This window comes from Liolophura sinensis, chromosome 9 (genome assembly GCF_032854445.1).
Source record: "Liolophura sinensis isolate JHLJ2023 chromosome 9, CUHK_Ljap_v2, whole genome shotgun sequence".
In the NCBI taxonomy this organism is placed as follows: domain Eukaryota; kingdom Metazoa; phylum Mollusca; class Polyplacophora; order Chitonida; family Chitonidae; genus Liolophura; species Liolophura sinensis.
The window spans coordinates 14680042-14706929 of record NC_088303.1 but is presented as its reverse complement, the minus strand read 5'-3'; the positions used below and the strand labels follow the sequence as shown (position 1 = coordinate 14706929).

Sequence of the window (26888 nt, the reverse complement as noted above, 5' to 3'; positions counted from 1 at the left end):
GATCACAATTTCGCGCTTTATTACCTAGTGGAAAGAAATGTTGTTCAACGAACTTGGTAACATAACTTCCTTCAAAATGGAGTGACCAGTAGTGTTGGATATACACTCAGGAATGATGCAATGCATATTCACCCTCCAATCTTAGTGCCGGAATGAAACGTCAATTTACCAATTTGAAATGTTTAACTGCTTTGATTCAAATTATTCGTCAAATTGGGGGTAGGTGGGTATTTCACATTCATTATAATGCCCATAATGAACAGTATCGGGTTGTGATCTTTCTACTCATATATAACATCAGAATCCAAAAGGCACTTTCCACAATATACGTTTATCACACGTTTTTATGCCCAATGGAGTTCAAGGAAATGAATAGCTTGGTCGCAGTTAAAACTTGATGTACTGGACTAGCCAGCCTTGAAGAAAGGATACAAGTAATTGAGTCATATGGGAGATGGGCAAGCCTTTGTAGCCTGGGGTGTTGCTAAGAATGAGTGCGTTTGGAGACTCCCTTCTGGAAACGTCTGTCGATATGGCATTAGGGACCGGCGTCAACGCCTATCGACCCGTGAAACCTTAAGATACCTAGTTCACCTCAAAATACTTCTCTAGACAGACTTCATATTAAAATGCCACGCGTTTTGAAGACAGGACGGGTGATATTGAGCGCATTACAGAAATCAAGTCTTTTCCAACTATATGGGCGCAGTTACTGATACGTCAAATGCCGCTTAAATAAAACCCCAGTAGAAGAAGTGCTTGTCAGTTTTACCCAGATATCTTCGCCTAAATGATATGAGGGTTGACGGCGTACCGACATCTTTCTATAGTGCATACTGGCACCAGGCATTAACTTAAATACGGTTCTTAATCATATCTGAAATGCTGATGTGACATGTTGTCACATTTAACAGGCTAGACATTCAAGTTTATCTCAGCAGACTGTTTGGCTTTTCTTCGCCTCAAATAATCTTCTTTTGTCATTGATAAAAGTATTATGTTTTTGCCATGGTTATTTATTGCAGTCAACCATTCTCAACTGCAACCAGTTAAAAAAGGTTTACTAGCGAGAATAGTAAGCCTTGACAATCTTGATCATATTTCTGTGTTGTTCTCTGTTGAAAAGAAAGGTCATACGATTCTGTAAATTTTTCTTATGCACTTTTGGATTTGCTAAACACAGTGGATCATTTGTTCAGTTATAAAGCAGGCGGGAATACGTGAATAGTGAAATGGCCGATTGGAAATATAAATTAAACCTGAACACCTTATGCAAAAACTGGTATATTCTCAAATTCTATAAAGCTAAGCTTTTCCACCTCTTCCCTATTTCTGGCCATTAGGGGTTTGGAGAGAACTGAAGCAGCAATGTTTGGACCTGAACCCCAAAGCTTTTCACTTTGCAAATATACTAACAGAGGGCTTGATGTATCGGATTTGATAATTGAAATGTATCAGGAGCCATTAAGCCTTTTTCACTTGGGTTAACTGAAGCATTTCAGTAAGCTGACTCTTATACGTGTTACTTTAACACCTGCATCAATGCCGACGCTTCAGTTAAAAACAAGACACAAGACAGAAAATAGACAGAGAGAGAATATAGCACTTAAAACAAATAACTATATGCCAAAGGCAAGTTATTAATAGCAATGTGGCGTTACAATTACATTCTATTTCTTTATCGTCCGGACAAGGCTAGTTGATTATCCGTGAGTTGCTTACGGAGCTATGGAAGCCGATAGAGTCTATATGTTTGCCATTTCGCCCTCCGGAGCGCTATCAAAATTTTATGTAGGCCTACTCCTGTGTTTTGTTTACACGTGAATGGACAAAAATGGATACGAGCATACGTCAATACAACTCGTGACCTAGAATAAAACAACACGTGCCCGCGGAAAAATTTCAACACGTCAAGACGTCGAAATGTCGCATGAACGTCAGAAAAGATGGTCGAAAATGTTCACGACAAAATCAAGCTCCCTTGTGCTCGAGCTTGTTTCGTTCACACGCGACCAACAACACTCACGCGTGGATGCATAAGATTTGGGTGCGGTGGAGGTAGCTATCGCCTTCCATACGGAACAGTCTTTTAGAGCGATAAATTTTCAGTACAGCATCTGTTCATCCGTGAAACAAGCCCTCAGGTGACAGGACACAAATCACACGGTAGGCTTGTCATCTAGACGGCCAGAAATGTAGTGGACTTCCGTTTAGGAAGATTGGTCTGCACATCAAGACGCCATTTTGATGAGCTCAAACATTCCATACATTGTACCTAGGTTTCTACATATAATTAAAGCCATAATGGAAGATAGATGCTAGTATGAGTGCCTTGGACAGAGAGTTACCTGATCCATGCCCTATAATGTGCTGTCAATTCTGAAACATCTTCTGCTGGACTAGCTACGTATAATTAGTATCGATGGTTTAAAAGTACATTAGAAGTTAAACCTGGAATTAACTGACTTAATACCATTTGTCAGCTTTGCGAATGGGAATGGTATTAAGATTTAAATCCTACTTAGTAGACACAAATCTTTTGAACACGCGCTTTTGAGGTTTAGTAGCATTTGTACGGAAGCCGCTTAGAGCCAAAGTAAACAAGAAATGCCAGAATTCTCTTAATTTCAATATTTACGAGAATATTTATGACAATTTTTCTTGGTACTTACTGGTTTCCATGCATCAGTGTGTAACGTCAACCGACTAATTGAACGGTAAATACTTAAATAATAAATATCCCACAAAATGACAAATAATATTATGACTAATTTATGTTAGTGGCTTTAGATGTAAAATCCCCTGATATGATAATGTGTCATGCAGGTATAGGTCCATTTATCCAATCACAAAACCAGCGTTTTGTGTAAGGAATGATATAATCTGGGATGCGTTCTAAATTTATGAAAAATTTGTAAGATATTTATGCCGCTTTTGCAAGTCTTGGAATATAATTAAGAAACCAAAATTTTTCAGTAATTTTTACAATTTCCAGACGTTACGTCACACAAGAACACAATATATATCACACATATATCGTTGTGGAAAAGCCACAAATGACGCCCTATCCCATGGTACCACTGAAGCTATATATATTATGTATGTGGATGGCGTAACCAGATAGCAAAGTCTAGTTAAATGTAACTAATGTAATTATTTTCTCTTTCATGCTTGGCAGTTTTGTTTCCATTCACGAAACCCGTGTTCGAGGCGCTGCACTTTACGTCTTACCCCAAAGATGACACGGCCATTCTTGGTGATAATGTTAAGTAAATGACCGAGAAGTGACGAAAGGAGCCATTGGTATGAATGAGTTATTACGGCCCACTTCTTAAAGGATATCAAACACTTGATTTTTATTTCTTAATACGCAGTATATAAGGTTGATTAACATACGATGGTAAGTGGTGATAGCTGTGCAACAACGCAAGTTTTTTTTAAATAATTAGAAAAAGTAACTCTAAGAGAAGCTTTCTGTGATAAATTATTGCAAAATACAACTCCGACAGTGGCTGTTTGTAATGACTTATTCACTTCAAGGAGCCACTCAGTTTAACAACATGACTTTATCAGACAAAGTGTACTTGGCAGAAATAACAGACCGCAAAGGCGGAGTCCGCTTTTGGGTCGGTATATCCAGGGTCAATCAAGGATCCGGTCACACCTAAGGCCTTGAAAGAGGAAGCTGTACCTTCCTCGCTTGGCGTTCAGCATTAAGGTGCTAGTGCAACTACTGGTTGACCTATGTCAATATAATGGCTCGGTCGGGGCAGCTTACTTAGGTAAGTTGTATTTTTGATGCAGCACTAGATAAAAGAGTGGTGGACATCCGTCCTGCAACAAGGAGGCACATTACATGTACTCTAAAAACTCCTTCGTCGTCATATGACTGAAGAAAGTACACTCGCTAACTTACAAAGGCGGGCATGCATCAATTTCTAGATACTGCTAAAATTACATGAAAACATAAACTGATTAAAATTATCATAGATGCTAAGGATTATTCCTTCAACGTAAGTCTGAAATTAAGAAATCTTCATTTACAGTTTTTATATCTATACGCTGATCTTAATTTATCTTTTGCCTATTTATCCTTCAGAACACACAGGCACTGAAGTCATTGCTCAATGCATCTCATGCCTTCTAGCCGGATACGAAACTACGGCTTCAACCTTATCATACTTCACGTACAATATGGCGGTGCCTCCTGAGTGTCAGGAAAACTGATTCTAGAAAGTGATGATGTTCTTAATGTGGCGAGCACACCTTATTTATATTATTACCACACTTTTCTGTACTTAACATAGTATACATGTACATCGACTTATGAGATAGTCCGTTTTGTACATTATCTTTTCCGCAGGCATTACCCATGACGACAACGTCATGACGTTACCTTACCAGGATATGTGCCTGTCAGAGACACAGCAGCTGTACCCGGCTTTCAGAGGGTAAGTTTACACGGCTATCGGAGCCTCCGTGGCCGGGTTGTTAGCGTGCTAGAGTAGCATAATGAAACAGAAGATTGTCACCAATCCGGTCAATGCGAGTTGAGGTCCAGTCATGCTGGTTTCCTTTCCGATCTTACCTGGTAATATCAGCCAGCAACCTTGATGTCGTGGGTTTCCCTGGGTTCTGTCCGATTTCCTCCCACTATAATGCTTGCCGTATAATTACGTCGCAAAACACCTATCAAATAAACAAATAAATAAAAAAGTAAATAAATATATACACCGCAGTCAGAAGATTTTCACACCTCATTGATGAAAGACATTATATGGTCGACTGCTTATTGTCGAGACCTGGATATTTTTCCACTTCCAGTGTGGATTTGAAATCAGCAAAATAAAATTTCACCACAAACATGCACCACATAATATCAAACGTTTCTATCCCTATTTAAAGATGACCAACGTTGTACAATGTTAAGGTTGGAATCACTCTTCTGTTTTTGTTTTTGGTTTTGTTTTGTTTCTTTTTGGGGGGAGAGGGCGGTTCATTTTGCTTTTTGTTGTTTTTTTTTCACTGACGCAAACTTGAATATAGCTAGGCTGTTCATTTTGTCCGTGATAATTCCATTATTGATCTTCTAACAGCACCAGAGGGAACTGTACATGTAGGCTTACCCTACGTCTGCCAGTCAGCCAGTCACGAAAAGAACTTTTATTCCAGACTTTTTTCATAATAGTAAATCGTGCTGAATTTAAGATTGTTACATGGCTTCATATGACACGTTACACATCGAGAATCAGTTTGCAGACGTTTGTTTCACTTAATTTTACTTTTTATGTTTTGAACTTTGTTTTCTGGATTTTTTGTGGTGCATTATCTGGGTGATTTGAGCGTGGCAAAGTACGTTTTATTTCTATTCTAACATAACATTAAGAAATATGGGCGTGGGGTGGGGGTGGTGAATAATACAGAAAACAACCACTCTCTCCTTAATATGTAACGGTCTAGGTTGTGTTGTTATGATTTTGGGCAAGTCCATGCCAACGGAATGAATGGGAAATACATCATGCAATCAGAGGAAGGCACGGAACAGTTAAAAACATAACAGTTTTGCGACGACAGAGGAAGGAGGGTTTTAAGGAATTGAAGCCAAACTAATAAAAAATTGTCGGAAGTAACGATTTATTTCGTGGACAAACTTGTAGATTCAGTTGAAGCTGAAATGCAAGGGGCTCCCTGAAATGGTAGCGTTGCCGAGAATTTGATGACCAAGTGGAGCCGATTTCGGCAGATTCAGGCCTACAGCTTCTTTAACTCTCTTAACATTTTGTATCTGGGTGACGGTAGGTATGGAGACAGAAGCGCTGACACAAGCCACAGAAACATCCATCTACTGAGAGGAAACAATGGTAGAGTGTAATTCTCAAAGAGCGGTGGCGTTCTTCAGACGGCCTCTGTATGTAACTGCTGACGGCCTCTGTATGTAACTGCTGACTCCTGCATCACGGAAGATGCCTTCCATCATCGAACACAAGCTGTTCACCCCCGTCGCCAGCAATCCACCGCTTTTGGAAGGGTTACTAGGAAGAGGACTTTGAATAGATGCATCGTTCCCCATGTTGCGCTTATCCAGATACAGACGCTTGTTTGATGTCACCTCTTTATATTTCATACACGGGATAAGTGCCTGTTGGCCACATGGTGTCGGTAATGTTGACTTTTCACCTTTAAACTTGATTGCCTGGCCAATTAGAAGTAAATTCATTTTGCCTTTGTCCTCGGCAAATGTGAGTTGTCAAATTTTGAAGAAAACAGGTGTTCTGAGAGCACAACCCAGCCCCCTATTTTATTACCGAAATGGAACTGTCCCAGCGTCCATTATTATAACAAATAGATAAATAAATAAATAAATAAATAAATGTGATAAACATGTCAGATGTTTTCATACTAATGGGGATATTTTCATTAATCATATGTAGTCCAGTAAACATGACATATTAAGAATCCGACACACGTGTAAACATATTTACTGCAGTACCATGTTTACATAGTAAATGTCACATGTTTAGTAATCTTTTATATGTATATTTAACAGGTATACATGTTTATCAGCTTTTTACATTTACAATGAACACCTATCACAAAATCATATTTACTGGACTTATTTTAGTAAGAATGCCTCTTGTGTTTTACGTGTACATATTTGAGTTAGAGATCATTATTAATGTCTCTGGTTGTACGTGGAAAGGTCTGCCAGCAGCCTGTGGATGGTCATGGGTTTCTCCACCGTAAAACACCTGTCAAATAAACAAAATAAATAAATATTATTTTTGTGGAACCCTAACTCACTTGATGAGGTGCTAAATCCCAAATGAGGTCTTCGAATTCAGATCTAGCCTCTTTGTCAAGTCATTTGTCATTTACATGATTTTACGTGGTTTCCTCCAACCACAAACCTGGTCGTCTTCAAGTATTTTATTTTTTTATTATTTAATTGATCGGTGTTAAGCGGACAATTCATGTGCATGAAAGGTTTGACAGCAATCTATGGGTGGTCGTGGGTTTCCCCGAGATAGATCTCAGTTTCTTCCCACTATAATGCTGGCCTCGTCGTATATTAAAGTGAAATATTCTCGAGTATATAGCGTAAAACGCCAGTCGAATATGGGATTGCCCCAAGTGAATAACCTCCTGACTAAAGACAGAGAGGTTGATTGGAACACGTGTCCGTATTGGTCAAGGGCCTGACTCTCAGCGGTTTAACTCTCTGAGCCAGCGCTGAGCGCTTCGCCGAATACATGTAACTGAAATACTATATATTTCTACTATACTATAAATATTATCTGTGATGATATTGTTCAAGCTGTTGTCTTTTAAGATAGGGTTTACATTGTTACATACGCTGCAGTGACTTAAGTTATGGGTTATATGTCACTATTAGTGGAATTCTCGGATCCTGAGGCTTAGTTTTATATTGTAATAGTTGTTCACCTGGGTTTCTCTTTGCCGGGCCATCACAAATTATCGTTGGTTTGTGGTATAGGTTTGACAGGCCCTTTAAGATTATAACAGATTCATTGTTTCTGATCGATGCGGTAGTGTCCAGGAAGCTCACTGAATTGCAGGAAGATTCGATGGTAATATTGACAGTGGGGTGAGTTTCATTAAATTCCTAAAAATATTTCTCCAGAGCACTATGTCTCTGAGGCCAGTGAATATATCATCGATAAAGCGGATATACATAAGCGGTTTTGATGTGTAGTTTTGTTGGAATCTTTGTTTCCATAATGTTGTTGGCATACTGCCGAGCCATACGTGTACCCATGGCCGTTCCATTGGGTTGGAGATACAGGTTACCATTAAATTCAAAATAATTGTTGATCAAAACAAATTCGGTCCTTTCGTTTGCTCTATCAGCGGCTGTGAGATCTGGCATTACATTGCGGACAGCTTGCAGTCCGTCCGTGTGAGGTATGTTAGTGTATAGGCCTTCAACATCCATTATGGCAAGTATGATATTTTCTAGCAGATTTTTGATACACTGACGTTTTCGTAGGAAGTCCGTGGTATCGTGGATATAGGTTTTCATGTCATACGGTCGCAATAAACCATCTAGGCAGCAGGACACATCCTCGGTAATGGTGCCTATTCCAGATAAAATACGTTGACCTGGGTTATTATGCTTGTAAGAGATAAAATGTACCAGGGTGGGACTCTAAAGCAGTTGTCAATTCAGTATGTTTACGTACTTCTATGTACAAATTGTCCAGACGGTTTTTCAGTTTGTCTTGGTATTCATATGTCGGATCTTCCTTCAGTGGAGTGTAAAATGAATGATTAAACAAATGACGGATAGCATCAAGCAATTATTTTTGTTCATAATGACCGTGGCTCCACCGTTGTGGGCTTGTTTAATCACAACTTCTTTGTCGGATTTTAGGCTTTGAATTAATCTCCGTTCAAATGATGCATAAGTCTGTGTTATTTGGTGAGAATTTCATATTTAACTCCGCTTCTGGAGCTGGCGACATACATATGTAGCGCTACGTCCCTGTGGGAGGTGTGATTTTGTCGGTTTTGTTATGTGAACAACTGTCGTCAGCTTCTAAATTTAGCTTGCCACTGTTTACATATGCTGAGTTCAGGGCCTGTTGTCTGCCTCTACCTTAGAATGTTCCAGAATATGCTCAGTTCGGGGCCTGTCTGTTTACAACAAGTGTTCAAGAATTTTCTTATTCTAGAAAATTCCACCAGTCTATATAAGACCTATGAAAGCAGGTCAAAGGGGAAGAAAGGAGAATTATTGAGAGTTTTGGATACTTTCGCTGTGTGTTACTTTAGTAGGCCTTTTGTGCTGAATTTTGGTGTCTTTCTAGCCTCTGGCTTTGTTATATCCTATCTCCACCGAGCACTTGTTCAGTCTGAACTTGTATATTTAATTTGTGCTCTTGCGTACACAGTGCTCATTAGTACACGGACCCTGTCTGTGGAATTTTGTTTATATTTCGTCATACACTCAGTTATGCCGTGGATTTTCCCTCTTATGAATATTACCTCTGTGCAATTTTTAAGCATTGTGGAATATATGCGTCCGACTGGACTTGACACCGTTGTACATGTAAGTACTTTAGTATTTGTATAGATACTGCTATCCTTTCTTGTTAAACTTAAGTACTTTAGTATTTGTAAAAGTCTTGTTATATGTTCTTGTTAAACCTAATGAATTGTTGTAAAATAAAATCTGCTGGTTTTGGTTACTTTTTTGTGCGGCTAAACTGTCTAAACTGCCATCTCTTTATAATACAGACAGTTTGGGTCGTAACAGTTTCTTGTCTTAGTTTGCAGGTTCTCTAATGATCTAGTATATTGTCGTCTCGGTTAGCTTCTCCTCCGCGGAAAAAAAAACTGTTTAAGCCTCAGACGTCTAAAGTAGGCTTCTAAGTTACCACAAAGCTGAATTTTATTAATGGGTTTGGCAGAACAGAATGCTTCAGAGGTTTACCACTGTACTTGCTCTCCTTGAAGTATCAGTAAGTGTTGACATTTTCTCTCCTTTGCCTACTAGATTTGTAATCATCGACTTCTGGACGGCTACCTGCGGTAAGAAAACCTGAAACAACAAAGCTTTCGTGAACATTTTAACTGCATATAACGAGCTACTCTTTGAGTGGCCACTCTTTGTTGTTGGGGATGATGTATTATATAGCTGTATTTTTGCAGTGCGCATGAACCCAATATCCATGTCATGCACGTGGCATGAGAAAGGAAAACATGAGAAAGGAAAACTAATTTCAAATATTTTAATTTTAAAATATTTTCAGAGATTTCTCCTCATGCTCATTTCATTTTAAGCTGTATAGTCCTATGTAGCCTGAACAAGACTCACCTCTCTATTGGCAAAGTTTTTGAATTCCTTCACACAGATCAGTTTTACCATATCTGGATCAGCGATGTGCATCACAGGTTTTCGACCGCGCCATGATCTGGAAAAATATTTTCAAGTGAGTTACATCAAACACCATAACAACGCATAGTGAATGAAGCGATGTTGGAGCGGCCGGTGTAAAACGCCACGTTGAGAGCTAGACGGGTACTCTTGTCAAACTGATCGCCTTCTTATATGAGTGAAACATTCTGGCGTATGCATGCTTGAAGCAACAGTCAAATAAATATATAGATAATATTGTAAAATAATAAAGCAAGAACATATTAAATTACCTTTCTTATTTCTTACAGAGGTATAACGTAACTCACAGGAAAACTCCTTCGTATTTCTTAAGGCACATTATGTCCATATTCAGGGCACCCTGAAATAAATGAAATAAGCACGTAATTAAAAAAATAAACACAAGGTATTCTTCTTTTTTTTTCCTCCGTACACTGAAAGGCTTGTTAAACAATTTAGTTTTGAAAATTATATCTGTGAGCCCGATTTTACAAAACGTCTTGAGCTTTTTGTTCGTTTAGCTTAAGCTACATAATACTATACTTATAAACTGTTTGACTTAATTTTTATTGAGAATAATTTCATGCTTGAAAAAAGAAGCCAGACTTAAGAAATATAGTGAACTGAAGAATTTTTGTGAAACCTGGGCCTAGATAGAGAAGAGGTCAAAGTTGAAATTTAACTCGGTTAAATTCTCCTTTTTTAATATTGAAAGAAATTACATTTTGGAACTAAAGCTACACGCATAAGATTAAAAAAAAACACAACCATGGTTGTACCAGTCGTCATTTCACAACTTACACGACTATGAAGGATACGATTTGCAATTGTGAAACATGTGGAAAACTAGCGTATTAATTCACCCTCTTAAATGACATGAATGATATGAATTTCCTGCAAATTATAACTTAGCATTTCTTCGTTTCGACATTTCACAGAAACAAGACGACAATTATTGCTACGGTACATTTGAAAAGTTTAATCTTGTGAAATAACAGCCAAAATATAAAAACAGTGACAGTTTTGTTTAATTATAACAGGTTCCCGACATAAGCCGAAGGCTTTGATCCGGGCAGACGGATGGACGTACGAAAGTACGGCCATATTCCATACTTCTTAATAAAGTCGTAAATACACTAAAAGCCAGAGATATTTAAACCGAAGTAATGAAACGTTTAGTAATAGACAGAGCGCCGGTTACTGCGCAATTAGTTTAAACGTAACGCTGAGGAACACAGAACGTGACATCCTTGGTTCTATCCCAATGTAAAAATTAAAATTTGTCATTTTGACATTTCTACTGGTCAGATTTTCGCCAAGTAAAACAAAGTTAGCCAGTACAAGTCAGCCCGGTGTCGGAGAGCTTCATTTAATCAAGTTAGTGATGTCCAACCTAACTCTACCTTGATTAACTGAGCCATATTACCTCTTCAAAGCCATATGTTGTGATGAAAGTTTTCATAAATACGCATGATTTACTGTATAATCCCCCCTCCCCGATACGCAGGAGGTATTTTCTCACAAACACAGGCAGAATCGTTAACAATCGTCGGGGACATTCGTGTAACACGACGCTGGCTTAGGCACGTTATATGGGGTCGACACCAGAAAAAACCACTCCATGGCGAACAGTGCATGGACGAGATTGCGGTTCGGGACAGAAAATGGTACAAATGTTTCTGAGAGCCTTAGAAAAAGTAAAACGCCAATCAAATAAATATATAAATTATCACAGGTAGGTCTACATATATTTGTTTTTCACCAACGTATAGATGCAATTAGTAACAGGTACATACACCGGCCCATATACACATATAAAGTGTAGATGCATATATTTTACAGGTACATTTATGTATAGATGTACACCAATAGAGGTACACTCGGTTATACTGGTGTTGTTGCAATCATTAATATCCGATACGTACCGGTACACATAATTACACGTACCAGGACGTGTATATATATATATATATATATATATATATATATATATATATATATATATATATATATATATATATATATATATGAATGAATCTTTTACAGATTACTCATACTTATGGCTACAGTCTACATAAACACAATTTTACCGATACACAACTTAGAGGTAAAAATGTGTCCAAATGTGTCAAAACTCAGAGGTAAAGAAGTAGAGTGATGGCTAGAAGGTACCAGAGCCAGAATGGTACCTAGCTTAGAGCCTCGGTGAACTACTTCTGAGCGTGGATAATGTACTTGTGAAGTACAGGTTGCCGTAGATATGGCCCGTCATTCTGTGTAACCGCCGTTGTATTCGGTTGAAACGAAATGGCTCAGCATGTGAGTCAGGCCAAAATACATCTATAGTTACTACACTGTGACCTCAGTCGCCTACATGTATACGAATTACAACTAGCTATGATAGCCGACATGGACCAATTTGAAAAATCCACAAATGAATTTGTGTAAGCCAAGACACACCGTGAATATGCTGACCGCTTCCTTTTTCACCGAAATGTCGCTGCTGTCTACTATATGTCTGTCTTGGTCATGGGTACAATGTTTTTCTCACATACTCATGCGGAGAGATTAACTCATTCAGCATTTCGGTTTACCCATACTCCTTACAGCGCATGCGTCGCTCTCTACCTTTCGCTTACATCACTGCCGCCAATACACAAGGCTGACCTTTGGAGTCAGTAAAACGCACGTAGACTTGTTTAGGCTTAGCCTCATCACTTTTGTCCGGAAACTATTTAATGAACAATTCATCAATGAAATTGTTTTAGGTTTTGGTTAGAGTCATCTTGCACATACTCTAGATACAGAGAGTGCATGAGTATAAAGTATTATTAGAAACAAAGGCTGAGATGGATTGTTTGTGTCTTAACATCACTTCCTGCCTCATCACCGTGACTCCAGTGATCTCGGCGTTTTTCAAGATTTCTGTACAAAATTTGCTGTTGGTGGCAGTGATGTAAAGCGAAGGTAGAGAGCGACACATGCGTGGTAAGGAGAGTGCCGTTTACCACATTCTGTATGACACCCCGAAGTTGGATATCACGTGATCATTCAAGTGTGGGTGGTAAACAAAATGGCAACCCTATATTGAAGCATAGGGAAAAAGGCTTAGAAAAAGGGAATAACCTTTTGTTCTAGAAAAGAACAAAAATATCACATAGGCTGTACACAAATACTCATATTTTCTGGAAAATTGTACAAATCCAACGAATATAGTGTCGCCGACAGGAATTAAAAAAATATTTAATTTTTTTCCTATGCTATAACATTAGGGGGACAATTTTTTTAAACTGGTGTCGTCTATTACCAATGAAATCACGAGGTCATTAACTTCTGGGCTGTCTTAGAGAATAACAGTCTTAAACGATGCGTGTGCTTGACACTTATCATGCCATACAACCACATACAGCTTGTACTTAATACTCTTCAACGTATCAAAAAAGCACCCTAGAATGACCGCAATTTTTGAATTATGCTTGTTGTAAGTGAAATATTAGCATTTTGTTACCCTGGTAAGCTCCAGGGGCGTGAGTAGTAACACTGGATAAAAAATTTTTACTGAGAAAGATCTGAAATATTTTAACTAAAATAACCAAAATAGCAGTGCAGAAACTTATGGTGTATCAACCAGCTAAAATGTGTGAGTGGCAGTATAATCCAATCAGTGCTTCTTCACACTTCAGTTCGAAAGCAAATCTTGCACCCAACTGCCTAGCCTAGACGGCCACAGACCCCCATTAATTTTCCATAAGCGACAATGTTAACGTTTAGCGCTGTAGCTCAGTCCTAAACATTCCGAGGCCAATAAGCTTTGGTGCATACCTGGCCCAGCCTGTGAGAAAGAAGCTGTAAAAATCTTGACGTAGGTTAAGCGTAAAAATCTGGACCTTTCCATGCCGGCAGCCGGGCGGGGTGCCTAGCAACGCCAAGGGGACGTCACTCGCAGCCTCATCACCGCCTGTCTCCTTGTGTCCTCTCGCCCAGAATTTCAAACTTTCACCATTAAAACTCATACCTGGCCAAAGCTTAGACAATTTCCATCATTTTGATACCAAGCATGCACCTGTACACCAAAAACGGCAGGCTGGCAGCAAAAAAAGACTTTACACCCTAAAATACACAGAACTACAATCGTCCCTACTGAAAAACGGAAGTTGTAATGGGGGTCTGTGTCCAGACGCTTAGCAAGATTGACATGTTAGAACTGGGGAGATAACAAGGATCCAGGTACTGAGCTACCAATTACCAGAATTGCGCATGCGTAACCTTTAGCTGTGTGTATGGCTTCTGGTACTCGTGCGCAGTATTACTGAGGCCCATGGTGTTTTGATGACCATATTGATAATATAGGAATTCCCAACAAATTAACCATATACAATACGATACCTAAGCAATCGGTAGCGGTAAGATTCCGACCCCTTCCCCATGGTGGCCCGACAAATTCATGAATATTAACGAAACAACCAAATCTTAATCTTAACTCTATCCCCTAACCTTAACCCTAAGAACATATTACCAGTGTCGGCCATGGTCAAAAAGAGGGTGATGATGTGTTTCATTAATATTCATGAATAGGCCATGCTTACCTGGAGAAAGGGTTGACATCTTACCACTATCTAAGCAATCGTATCCCAGAAAATCATAGAAAAGTGTTCCCTTGTCTCTACAAGGTGGATTATAATGTCACACATATTCCCAGACGAATCAGCTAAGGAAAATATTTTGTAGGGGATCAAACTTAAATCACCAAGTAGCAGTACACAGATTTTAGACATATGCCTCTTGCATTGACATAATGTGTAATGTTTATTTCCCATTATCAAAGATATATATTTGATCTCGCTCTTTTATCAGTAAAGACTTTTGATAACTGAGTTATACATGTACGTGTAACTTGTCCCTTGCAGAAGTCGGCCATCAAGAAACGGGTTAAAATTTTGGCCTTGGAACTAACGTTTCTCTGGATCTCTTTTTAACTGGGGATGATAAGCCTTATTCCTTTAATTTTTACTTTACATGTACAAATGTCATTATCTCAATATAATTCCCTCTTAAATTTAAGTGTTTGTATCATAAGCGTTCTCATCATAATTGTTGCGCAAGCGAGATCTAACTAACTGGCTTGTCATTTGCGACAGCAAGTGTTTTAGGTGTAAAACACGGGTCTATAGTTACTATGCATGTATTGGTCTGTCCAAGGGAGTTAACTGTATATTTAGTGTCGAATTCTTAATGCGGGCTTCTTACTGTTCCGAAAATGACTCCATATGACCATACAAATAAGGAATTTAGAAGATGGCCCCAAACAGCTAATTATCAGCCGAAGCAAGTACGATGCCCACAGAAGGTCACACGATGGCACCCGAACCACATACGAAGGTAACACGAAGAAGTGAACTTTTATAGTAGTTTATACCCCTAGGACACACGAACGTCACACGATGGCTACGCGACGTCGTATTGAGAGTGCGATGCGTTCAAACTAGGTCACAAAGGCGCCAAGAGACCCCCCGATGGTATAAAACCTTCAGCCCACCGTGGGAAATTCAATTCTCTTCTTTTGTCAGATATCCATTTCCTGGCCCACATAGACTTCGGGTTCCTCTTTCACCTCGGTTTGCCACTTCCCTTGAGAACAAAAAGCAAAATAAGATAAGTATATTGTCGAATGGTAGGCAGGCAAATAGCAAGAAATGACAAAATGAAATAAGACAATTTTTACCTGCAAGAGGAGGTGCTGGGCCTGTGAGAGTTGCTCATCATGTTCTCAGAGGTGCATCAAAAGAAGCAATGCTGCTGCCTTTTTTTATCCTGGTCTCATCATCAAAGTATGCCATTCTGCAGGAAGTGAAATGTGATTAATTGTGATTGAAGTTTTGGGGGTTACACACACCTCTGCTTTGAGGAGTTGCTCAGGACTGATGCTCTGGGGCTGTCGTTTTATATTTGCACGTTACTATGACTCATGGGAAACGCTTGAACTACTCAAATTCGGCTGTCTTCGCCGACACTGTGGTCCCATCTCCATGTCATCGAACTATAATACGATGGCTTCACGACGGTATTGCGAGGGCTTCACGTAGTCGTGTTGCCTTTCTAAGACAGTCGCGCGGCTTCTTGTTTCCCTCGTAAGGCGCAAAATACCCGAAGTAAAGACGAAGACGACACGATTTGACAAGATGCCCTAACGATGGCCTTACGAAGGGTAAAATGGACACACGAATTCAAAGCGATAATGAACCTTCGTAAGGTCTTTCGGCAATTTTTTGGCATGCCAAAGATTTTGCCACCGCTCACGAGGTAGCTGCCAGAGCCTGAGAAACTCCACCACCGGTCATACGATGGCTCAAGAATGGTCCGATGCTTTCTTACGATCAGAGCCAAATTTGAACATTTCCTTTATCCTGTGTCCATCTGGTGTCGATTTCGGGACAGTGTGACGCCTACATAAATGTTCAAGATTCTGTGGTTTACAGTCTTAAGTAAGGTATTTGTGGACTGGAGTGTTGTTCTTTGATGAAGTGAACTGGGTTGACATTCACAGTTTTCCACTCCAGTTACAGCCTTATAGCTCTTTTGTTGTGCCAGTATAGTTAAATTTTATTTACATGTATTTATTTGACTGGCATTTTGTGCCGTATTCAAGAATACGATTTCACTTATACGACGGCGACCAGGGTTATGGTGGGAGACGTTCCCCCGGACGTACGACCGGAGAGGAACCAGTATAGTTACAGGATATTCTACGTACATGATATCTCGACTTTGGACATTTGAGTGTTGTTTTGTAACTAGAATGCCTTTCCTGTACATGTTTAAACGGACAACGTCATGCTCAAGAATTGTGTACATCGGCTTTAGACGAAACCGAAGAACCCTGAGTCAGTTACCGACTTTGGCCTTGGCCATTTTATTGATCGAATTCCTAATAGCTGCAGCAAGCCAGCGTTAGAATCATCTGTCTGCGATCCTCCTTAAGTGGACGAAATTCGGAAATCATGCGTTGTGATGGTATATAGTATAGTGTAGTATAGGGTAGGATGTGGTGTGGAGTGGTGTATACACCTGCTTACTCTACTCAACACATCTGACAAAGAAGGTTAGACACATGTACAACTGAAGCCCTGTGTTCTAATATATAGAAAGAATAGTTAGTGTTAATGGCATGATGTGTGTATCATTATACTTATAGTACTGATAGGCTGACACCGCTACCTAGGCGGTTTTGTTATATGTACATAGTAAATGTTTTTGCATGATGAGTTAGTTTTCCTCCCTTAGATTTTCTTCTTTCTAAAATTCAGTAAATAGTTTCTCAGTGGAACTATTGAATTTCTTGAGGTTGAATTTTTCATCGCCTTAATTGACACCCACATCGTCTCCACACCCACAACTCTTTGTGTGGCATTGTTATATTGTGGCATTGCTTTGGATCATTTGTAGCTCCTGCACGCACCTGCCATGCAACCTCTTCCACAAACACGGCTTTTGATTTACCCATACAGATCGCATCAACACCAAACTTGTGTGGGTTGTTGCGATAACTTTGTGATAATTCCCACAAACAAAAGGCTGTTATTCCAGAGACATGCAGATAAAGACAATCGGTTTTAAATCACATCATGGTACCAGCTACTGATCACCTGTTGATCAGATGTTATTACGTAAGACACAGTACTGAAGTCGTTTGTTCTTGTCTTCACCGGTATTTAGACTCTGTCCTTGGTCTGTTACTGTATGGCACATCGGATGAAGTAATACGGTGTATATAACTGAAAAGAAAGGAAATTTAATCCGAGTTTTACAAGTATGGTTTTGATGTTATGCACACACGTAAATTGCTAAATGTATACCTTAGATTCCAAAAGCTACATAGAAAGTACTTTTGTCCAGGTGCATTGCACAACCCGCTTTTAATAGAAATACTAATATTCCATCATCAGATTGGCACACAATTTGGATCCTTCTGTTTAGAACAGTTAGTGCACACAACAGCTGGCGCACCTCTATTTGAGGAAGCTAGGCCGATAGCTTAATGTAACGCTTCTCCGAAAACCTCAGCGAGTTTGCTGATCAAAACCGTTACAGTATATGTGGATCTCGCTGACTTCCCAAAACGCTACTTAACCTTGTCAGTGTGATCGTAAATTTCAAAAGCTCGCTTTACTCAGGCATCAAGAGACTAAGAATTCGTTGTCGCCGAAATCACACACCCGTGTGGCAGAGAACTGCTGCCTCAACGATGCATTTGGAGTCACAAGGCAAACACCATAGATCCTTAATCGATGACACAGCCAATAATTAACAAACCCGACACAGATCCCTCTTTTCCTGGAAATCTCCCGGTGAGCATGCTTCCAGTTCCTCGATTCTTGACTATCCTTCCACTGAATTCTGCATGGACGAGTGGACGACAACAATCTGAATAGCAGGAAGTGTCCGAGTATTCCCAACAGCATCGAACCCTATAGGAATTACGGTAAGTTAGTATCATTATCGAAAAGGCTACAGCCTGAGAGTAAAACCAGAGCAGCCATGGCAGTGTGTTAGTTGGCAAATGGCGACCTCTTTGAAAGATCACCTCAGTTTACCTTTATTCTATCTTTTTACTCAAATGCCTGACTGCATCTCTTAGAAACAGTGTGATTCACTGAATTTTGCACAGGGTTTGCCACCTGTTCTTGGATTCAAACTTATTGAATTGTTTATTTATTTGTTTTATTGTTGTCTATCTTAATACTGAAAAGTTTTCACTCATACGATGGCGGTCTGATTTATGGATGGAAGAAACCGAAAACCGGAAACCGGGATGCCGTTGTAATCCACCTGAGATTTAGGCTACTGGAGTTGCTGAAATACTTTCGCATGTGTTTCGTACATGCACACGACATGGGTAGAGGACAAGTGGTTTGATATGAACTTATGACTGTGCAAATGACGATAGCAAGTTATGATTCCGTTATCATAACTGCGCTCTGGCGAGTGTGACTACCATATGTGACTACAGCACTGGACATTAACGTTTAATGTCCGCTTTATAATAAATCAAAGAAACTCGAACTTATTGCAGGCAGAAATAATGGCCCATCTAAAGCGATCCAAAAGGTTTTTCATAGGTTTTCACTTGAAACAACGGGATAACATATTCCATAACCTATTTTTAATATAGCCCTAAGCAGAAACACATTATTATTGTTGCTGGTGAGATAAATATAGGGTATTTTATAGATGACACGAATCAATAATTAAGGTAGCCCAACGATGATCCGACGACTTCTATTAAAATCGCCATCGACCTAACGACCCACATTGAAACAACATCCTCACAATAACGGTGGAGGGAAAACTGTTTGGTCTCGAACAAAACATGGAAATGGAAAGCAAATATTTTTATAACGTAATATGTTTAACTCACATTCTCTGATGTGATCGAATATTTCTTCGCTGATAACATGTACTAGTTGTCAAAACTCACGAATTGATATGCCGTAAACATAATTAGCAATTTAAAAAAAAAGACAATTTGGATTATCAAATTGCCCGAGAAGGGTGATGTGGCTATTGAACGAAGTGGCTAGCATGGGTATTGTGACAGCAAATGTGGTAGATGAAAGAAGAATACAAAGGTAACTGAAGTTGCCGTGGAGTTTCAAATCGTCCACAAAATCAATACAGCTTCAAAAGCGCAGTCTTAGTTTGCTTATTACATTACGCTTTCTACAGATAAAACTCTATATTTCCAGGTTGTTGTTAAATTGTTCAACATTTCAAGGATTTCGTCTGTGTAATGATGAAAGGCGGGATTTCATTAATTACATGTGGCGATTTGCCAATTCTTATACTGTCGTCGCTGCGATAGTGTTTTTATTCTCTGTGCTGTATAGCTGTTTGTCTTCAATGAAGTTGCTCCTGTGATAAGTAATAAGTGATGAAGTCAAAATTTGGAACAAATCTGGAACATTTAAGAGTTCCCGCAAGTTGATGACATAGACAAAGCTTTTCATAGGGTTTTCATGCGTTCCAACATGATGTTCGCTGAAGACCAGTTGCTCTCATTTTCATCTGAACGTCACGTGTGAAAAGTTAGAAAGGCCAGGAAGTCTTCATTTTTGTTAGGCAAGCATCATCAATGCTCTTGATTATAGGCCCCTTGCAAAATGTCACATTTTTAATTTCCACAATACTGCGTGAAGAACACCCAGATAAGTATGTGCGAACTGCAGAGGTGATATCAAAATAGTTGAGCCCTCCACACCCGACAGTTGAGCAGTACAACATATGGTGCTGGCTTATTATACCGACGGCACGGCTTATTTATTTATTTGATAGGTGTTTTACGCAATACTCAAGAATGTTTCATTTATACGACAGCGGCCAGAATTATGGTGGGAGGAACCGGGCAGAGCCCAAGGGAAATGCACGACCATCCGCAGGTTGCTGCAGACCTTCCCACTTACGACCGGAGAGTCCTTGAGCTGACTTGAACTCCGGTACAGGAGTACAGGAGATGCAGTATAGAGAGCAAAGTAAAAGAAGTTGATACCGTCTGTATTAGGAGAAAAATCACATATGAGGAACGTTTTTCTCTTTTAAGGCATTTAGTCTGTCAATATTTGTAAAACGAGAGTGGTTTGTCCGATTGTCTGAGGAGCTGTCTTAGTTATAACGATAAAACACGAGAGAATTCGCTAAAAAGAGGCAGTGATGGAAATGTTCTGATCGGAATGTTTATTGCCGCTGATGAGTTAGAATCATCATGGAGGACTTTTCCATGTTACTCCGTTTTCTATTCGCCACGTCATCTGGGCAAATTGTATGCCATGGTAGTCAACAGGTGACGCAATACTGTTTAATTTTGGCCAGTACCCTAACCGTTCTCCGTTCTCTGTGGCGCGAACGGAACGCGCTCTCTGCATGAAGAACGTGTACTTCCACACTGAAATAACACGCGAACACGGACGACTTTGTTCAATTGTCCATATTGTGTGCTAATAAACACCAGAATTGCTAATTAGCTATACATAACTATTGCGAGTTACATGAGGTCCGTGCATGTGTTTTCCATGTCTGGTAACGGTCAATTTCGTTTCTGATCTCTCATTTGCCAAGGGGAACCATGTCTTCCTGCCATAAATATAACAGCCGCTCTACATATGAAAGGCTCTTGACTAAGGTGTTAAGCATCAATCAGCCACATCCCAAATACCATAAATAGATGTCTTTTCCCTGAATATTTTAAAATCTGACTGATGTCATATAAACGGAAAGACTAACATTTTCTTGTCTTCTTGTCGCAGGGCAAGTGCTGCCGCCACTAAAGTATCATGACGAAGACAGCAACCAGTTCTGTTGCCTTGTTCTAACCCCTCAGCGTTGAGCTAGGCAGCGACAAGCAGATTAATAGTAAAACCTTGGCACTGAAGGTTCAGCAACTTTTTTTGACAGAGGTTGAAATCACCAATGTTTATACACGCTCTACTCTCCTCATGCAGAGGCCCGGATCTTGCTATATACTATCTCTGCTGAAAGAGCTAACCAATGTGATGCAGATGCTTAATTATCATAATGCAGAATGACCAGTGCAGATGATCGTAACACTGTAAGCCGTAACATATGTAGTTGATGTTAAGTTACCATGAATGAAGCTGGAGAGTAAATGAAGACCAAATTTTACCATATTTGTTGACAGAGATCGGGTTTTAAGATTGGAGTTGTGGGCAATGGGCGACTCCAGGTATGGCTGAGGTAGAACTTGTTTCGCTGGAAATACAAGGCTCGGTGGTCAATAGGCTGCCTGTTGTAAGTTATGCAAATATTAATGAAAACAGACCTCCAGTTCGATCAATAACAATTATACTAGTCTGCCAGGGTGTTTTTCTCGTACAGATCGTTCATTGGCTAAAACCGATTACGTCACTTTTCACTCATATCAAAAAGCCAGATTTCGGGTCCATGGATTTGAATGGTATGCCGGGAGAGAGTATACTCGCCCAAACCTATAAGCGAAATACCTGTACATCACATACATGGTTTTTTGGGATATTGTCATCCATAAATGGATTGCTTTCAATATAAACATCACAGACATCTCTCTTTCCAGTAAAATATAATATTTTTCCTTCCCTGCATCATTTATATAGGGATTATATACCACCAGGAAGTTTTCTATAACGATTGGGAAAGTAAAAGAATGGGCTTTATGAAGCTTTTCATTTTTCTAAACCTTCTGCATAATTAGGCGTATTCATATGTGAATAAATAAGGTGTGCTAACAGGACAGAGCGTGTAGATTCTTAATGTTGAATTTCACGCAACGTTTAAAACAACGCAACGTCTTCCGTTAAAACTATATATATAATCTGAAGAGATTGTGATGATAATTTCACAAATGAAACTAATCTTAGGCAATTTGCTTTCACATTTTGTTTAGCCGGTCGACGACCTGAACTGTGACTTGGATACTCGGCTTGCTCTATTATTAATCAGAAATTCGAGTAGTTCTACAAGCCGTGCAGACTCCCAAGAATTGCAGCCTGAATACGGATTCAAACGAAAAAAATCCTTTTGAGCTGTGACGTTATGAAGTGACGGCCTGTCTTGTGGGACACCGAGACAATCCGCTTACTGAGTCATTGGGTTGAATCATTATGAGGTATGAGATAAGTCTCCGCTTTATTCTTTGTCTAATGGCTTGAAACACTTTCTTAAATGTCTGATATGTCTGCATCCCATTGGACAGGAACTCAGTGGTCTTTTGGTCGTGAGAAATGCATGTTACAGAAAACAAGGATATTATGACGATTTTCCTCTTGAACGTGCACAAGTTAATCGTCTTACACTGCATACTGTAGTCTTTTATGTTATAAAACACTATGCAACTAGAGCAATGGCGACAGTGTGTGACTTTTGGCAAATGGTCACACTTTATCATATGATATATGCACCATGTCCTCCTCAGTCAGTAGTCTGGCCAACGGCCCACACTCAAGATGTTCCACTCCAAATCTCATGCCTACCTAATTTTTATCCTTTTCGTCTGGTCACGACACCAGGTCTGGCACTAGGATTAAATCTTTATGTTCTTGTATCTATTCTGAGTTCCTGTCGGCTGAAAACACGCAAGGCATGCGAGCGTCTGTGAATCAACTCAAAAACATTTGCCCATCATCCTAAATCCTTTTTTCAGCACCACAATATTTATTCGTTCGCCAATCACTTATCCGCGTTTAATATCACTGTTGCTCCGGTTTTATCATCAGTGTTGAGAATCTTTCGATTGTCTGAAGACTGTATCAACAATTATATCACATGGCTGGAGCGAAAAGTAATATGCATGCAGATTTCTTTACAATCTATTACGAATGTGACGTTGATCATTAACGTTGATGGCACAATTACTTGATTTCTCACCTCTGTGTACAAAATGTACATAAAATTATATGTAATGCGTGCATCAAATGAAAGACAATATGTTTATTTATCTACTTATTTATTTATTTTATTGGTTATTTACGCCATGCTCAAGAATATTTCACCACAGAATAATTTCATCAAATAAATCAACATTTTGACTCGTCATATAACTAGGCTCTATGAATGGGTGGCCTCCTAGTTTTCTCGGCTGGCCCGACTCACGTGATTATATATATGTATATATATATACAGTGTAAGATAAATGTTGAACCCTTCCAACAGACTACAACGTTCGCCCGATTCCGTGGTTAGGTGGGTCAAAGGTTTAGATGAGCTAATGGTTTACAAGCTACGGAGGCAAAGAGCATTTTATCAGTTTAGCCTACATGCAGGGTAGATTAAGTAAAGGTTTGACCTAACTGGGCTGAAACTGGTTTTGTACCATCCTTTACTTGTGAATTCTTTCATGTACGTAGTCATAATAATGGCTCGTGTCATCTTAGAAACGCAAACAGCCGTGTTACTGATCACATATCAGTTCCTTCCATTGGCTATGCCGGTTGATACAACATCCGGTCCACAGCATAATTGTCTTGTAAGTTAACATGGACAGAACGTGCAGAATCTCGGCCACTCAACTTCATAATTCAAATTGTCTCTAATTCCGCTCAACCAGGGTCTAGGAGAAGTATATTAATCGAATTGAATTAGATGGCCGCGTTGGATATATTAACAGTTGCAATCAAAGGGCAAATGAGATAAATATTTTATTATCGACAAGTTTTATACTAGCATGGCACACGATTTTCAATACTGAATTCACTAATTCGCCCAGAACATACCTTTCGCCTTTCCAGCATCACTGAAAAGTGTTGACTACTTCTCTTTGCGTGATGCCGTCCTAGTTTTGTACTTTATATACTTTCTTGGTTCTTTGGTGGTTTGTATTAAAACATCGTTTTGAGAATTGGCCTTGCCATTGTTGACCCTGCTGGCACACGAATGATTGTTTAAATTTTTATGGTGCAGTGGGTTTCAATTAATTTATGCTATAAAAACTTAATTATGCTATAAACTGTAGGTTTCCTTTCCTTTTTCAAAATATTTAATCAATTTCTCGTCTCAAAATATTTCCTGGGGGTGGTTTATGTCCCAAATAAACGTACGAGAAGATCTAGAACAAAGGACATCAGGATTCACCTCATTTAATGACCTAATGTGACACACCATGACGTTCCATGACGTTCCATGACGTATGTCAAAAGAGAACTGCAAGACAATGATGTGAATCAAGAAGACGTCACTTGTGTCAGACGAAACTCACTCTAAACATTGACTTGTACGGTGAGTTTTGGCAAATGTAATGTGACCATATGAGAGTATGCTCTACGCGTCAAGCAGGTGAGGATCTTGCGTTATCTCAACTTTGTTAGGGACAAAGGCTGGTATATCTTATCTAACAAACATACTGGCAGATTGGAAAGTATCTGTGACCAAAGCAACTGGATCAACCATCCTTCATTAGATCACATTGACGAATAGTTTACGGTAGTCACCGCAGCAATCCTGTCTGTATGATCTAGATGTATAAACGTTTCTGAAAGCGTATGGTAATACTCATGTACATTGTACAAATCTGGGAATTCTGTGAATCTGGACAGCCTATTTATCGTGTGGAAGGATATCCCTACGGTGCGCACAGTGACTCCTACGTAAACTACCTCTCGTTGATACACTGTGCTATAAAGTAAATAACCGGCACACAGAGACAGCCTGTTGAATATATAATGTACCATGTAGTCCCATGTGGAACGAAACGGAATAATATTTAATGTAGACATATGATGAATATATTTAACACCAGAAACGTACAAGTTTCATTCATGTTTGGGGAAATTAAAACACGTTGTGCTGTAAAAGGTGTGGGAAGTCTGCCAGCAACCTGCGGATGGTCGTGGGTTTTCCCCGGGCTCTCCCCTTTTTGCCTCCCACCATAATGCTGGCCGCCGTCGTATAAGTGAAATATTCTTGAGTACGGCGTGAAACACCAATCAAATAAATATATAAATAGATGCTGTAAAAGGTAAATAAGATAATGCACGACAGGTAGAGTAAATACAGTGAGGCAAAGTAGAATAAGTTTTGGCGTTAGTAGTGAGAAAAGTCGACAAGTGTGTGAAATTTGTAAAATTCATGCATGTAGCTGCTATATTTGATGCATGGTACATGTTTGTAGGCAATAAATCACATACTGCACATGTTAACTCCGGAAAGTGTGCAATAAATACAAAAATATTAAAATGGAACATGACATGATAATAAATTGCCAGTGCACTTTACGGTAAATGACTTCAAATGAAAGCTCTTAACGTATCCAGCCTTGGCATCTTGGAACTAAATAGAATGTATAGCACAAACTTCTTATGTCGCTTTTGAGGATACACATATAGCATATTTCCGTCAGATCTATACCAGTTGATCGCATGAAATATTCAGCCTTACTTCAACACCTCCATATAGCTTGTTAAATATTCAGAACTGTGAGCCATGTTAAATCCCCAAACGGCCAAATCTCCACTTGCTTTCGAGAGAGATATCATTATAGACTGCGATAAAATGCTCGGACGTACACTAAACGAACTTATGACTGCTAAATTTAAATACAATGAGTGATGACTAAAGTGGATGGGCTTTTTCATCTTTTTGAAGCAAATATATGGCTTAGTGCATACTGTACGTGAGCAGTAGAATAACAGTTCAGTTTTAATATTGTGTTAATAAAACTGGTTAAATATTAAAGTCTGTGCCTTTGAACATTGGAAGCCTGTATCCAGGTCATCCATTTGAAAGGTAAGCGACTGGTTTATCCTGCAAGAAAACATTACCTATTAGTTGCAAGATGTATTTCCTCTCGGAGTTATAGCCAGTAAAATTAAAATAAAATAGGTTAGCCAATGCCACGATAATGTCACCACCACACGGCTGAAATACTGTCAGTGTAATCCTTTAGTATACATTTCCATAAATACATTTGATGTACATATATATAATTAATATCAAATTATACTAAAACGATGTCGCCCTCAACTCATAAATGTGTATCAAATGTTGTTATTTTAATATGACAGCTATATTCCATACTTAAAATATAAGCCAAACCCAGCAGCCAGTGCAGTGCAAGTCAAAGTAAACCAGCAGCAAATTCATATCTAATATGCTGTTGCGCAATATTTTGGGCTAAGTAAAAAATTTAAGACTTTGCATAAGATTAAATCTGGTATTAAGATTAAAAAAATAGTTTTGAACAGCCGGCCCAGCTTCTTCCAGCCCTGGAACAATCCTCCAGGTGAAAATTCCTGAATATGGTGTTACACAACAATCAAATAGGTAAATAAAACATTGTATCTATTTAGAGATCTATTTAAAAATTGAGATTATCTTTAATTTCAGTACGTATTAACATTGCATTTTCTAAGTCTCCCAGAAATATGTAATATGCATATGCAAATAATTCCATGACTATAAATTCGACCAGTTTTTCCTGACGTATTAAGGGAAACTGGAAACAGCTTCCCTT

General features: G+C 39.1%; 1 protein-coding gene across 1 annotated transcript in view; it reads left to right on the top strand.

The window, feature by feature from the left end:
• The window catches only part of LOC135475627 (G-protein coupled receptor dmsr-1-like), a 58749-nt gene that overhangs the window by 977 nt on the left and 30884 nt on the right, over window positions 1-26888 (top strand). The gene's annotated exons all lie outside the window — the stretch shown is intronic.